Source organism: Piliocolobus tephrosceles, chromosome 18 (genome assembly GCF_002776525.5).
Source record: "Piliocolobus tephrosceles isolate RC106 chromosome 18, ASM277652v3, whole genome shotgun sequence".
Classification (NCBI taxonomy): Eukaryota; Metazoa; Chordata; class Mammalia; order Primates; family Cercopithecidae; genus Piliocolobus; species Piliocolobus tephrosceles.
Window position 1 is genome coordinate 3,196,621 of NC_045451.1, and position 2,204 is coordinate 3,198,824.

The 2,204-nt window shown below is 47.8% G+C and overlaps 1 pseudogene; it reads right to left on the reverse strand.

Annotated features, from left to right (window-relative positions):
* Positions 1 to 571: 571 nt before the first annotated feature.
* Positions 572 to 880, reverse strand: LOC111551007 (annotated as a pseudogene).
* Between the last annotated feature and the right edge of the window lie 1,324 nt (positions 881 to 2,204).

The following is a 2,204-nucleotide window of genomic DNA, read 5'->3' on the forward strand; positions in this document are numbered from 1 at the left end:
AAATGTCAGTGAAATTAAATGTCAGATGTGCCTTTCCTTATTCATCTTCCAACCAGAAAGACCCCAACAGGGCCAACTGATCACTCGTATGTTTGTAGGGTTTGTTTGTTTGTTTGTTTGTTTGTTTTGTACAAATTCAAGGCTAGAAATTCCTTTGGACAAACTCATTTCTAGAAGGCAGAGAGTTTCCCTTTGGTTTTTATGCAATCAGAAGAGAAACCAGAGTATATAATGAAGTGTTTAAATAATACCAACTTAATTTTGAACTGTTTTGGTTCATTTACTTTTTTATCTTTACACTTGGAGAAAATCTGAAAATTCAGGCTTCTACTGTGGCAGGAAGGGATCCCTAGACCACCTAAGGGTGGGCTGCTGGCTTCTCAAACCTCCTTTTTAAGATTGCTCCTGCCTCTTGCTGCAAATTTAGAAAGTACTTTTTCCTTTTTTTGTCATTAGTTATCATTAGTTTATTATAAAAGAGAAATATGGAAATTATTGACATGATGAAAGATTTCAGAACTTCAGTGGAATGGGCAGCGTCATGTTGATGCCATTTCAACAGTGACTTATTTCAGTCTACGTACTCTCCAAGAATGTCACCATCTCTAAATAGGAAAGAATCCTTGTCATCCAGAACTACTTTGGTGCCTCCGTATTCTGGGAGAAGAACTTTATCTCCAACTTTCATGCTAACTGGATGAATCTCTCCACCCTTTCCTTTAGAACCCGATCCAACAGTGACTACTGTTGCTTGCAATACTTTTCCTTGAGATTTTTCTGGAAGCATAATGCCTCCTTTGGTTACAGTTTCAGCAGCACTCCTTTCAACCAATACTTGGTCAAAGAGTGGAAGAAATTTTCTAAACACTTGTCCTCCCATGACTCCCTCCACCTCAGACTCCTACTCTGTTCTCGTGTAGCGCTGCAAGGAGAGACCCCAGAAGGTACTTTTTCCTATAATCTAAAGGTACACAGCCCGTCTCTGCATCTACGTATATGAATGTGTAGGTGGGTAAGGGACGATGGCTGTCTTCAAATTCCTTACATTTTTCTCTAAAGCAAAAGGAAGCAAAGAAAACAGGGAGTTCAGGCGCCTATAAAAATGGAGGCGCTGGGCCGGGCGCGGTGGCTCACGCCTTTAATCCCAGCACTTTGGGAGGCTGAGACGGGCGGATCACAAAGTCAGGAGATCGAGACCATCCTGGCTAACATGGTGAAACTCCATCTCTACTAAAAATACAAAAAAAAATTAGCCGGGCGAGGTGGCGGGCGCCTGTAGTCCCAGCTACTCGGGAGGCTGAGGCAGGAGAATGGCGTGAACCCGGGAGGTGGAGCTTGCAGTGAGCTGAGATCCGGCCACTGCACTCCAGCCTGGGCCACAGAGCAAGACTCCGCCTCAAAAAAAAAAAAAAGAAAAGAAAAAGAAAAAAAATGGAGGCATTATAATTGCTACTGAGTCTGGAAGGGAGGGACTACAAGATCTGCCAGGCTGGCTCTGCAGCCAGAAGCAGCCCAAGGCAGGGTGCTTTCTCCCTGGGCAGGTGTGCAGGGCTCTCCTTTGCGCAACAGTGACACACACGTCTGTCTTCTCCATAGATGTCCACAGCCCAGCCATAATTTTCCTGCTCATGCCCTCTTCCAGCACCTTCACTTCTGTTTATGGGAGAACAATATCCTTTCAAAGCCTTGTCTGCGGGCCTCATGCCCGGTATTTGAATGTACCTGAAGGGCCGGCAGCAGAGGCATGCGAGTGTACAGCCCTGGGCTTTTCTCTCCCAGCCCCCTCCGACCTCCTTCTCGGCATGGCCACTTTTGGCTCCCCCTGATTTCCTCCGTGTCATCCCCCCTGTTCCAGTGTCCCCTGTCCTTCCCTTTCGGTTGGGCACGCACTGCCGTTCTCGTTCTCTAGCATCAGGTGGTGCCATCGCAGGCTCTTGACGGCCCAGCCTCCTGAGGACCCATCCACGTGCTCGGCGGCCCCTGCCACGAGCCAAGGACAGGAGTCCGTTTTACAGATGAGAAACTGAGGCTCGGTGAGGCGCTCACCCCAACCTCAGCACCAGTGTTCATTTACAGATGAGGAACAGTGAGGCACTTACCCTGGCCCAGCTAAACAATCGCCAAGATGCGAACTCAGATCTACCTCGGGTTTGGCGCGCCCTTCCTTTGGCCTCTGCCATCTGTTTGGCTCCACGCTTTCTGTA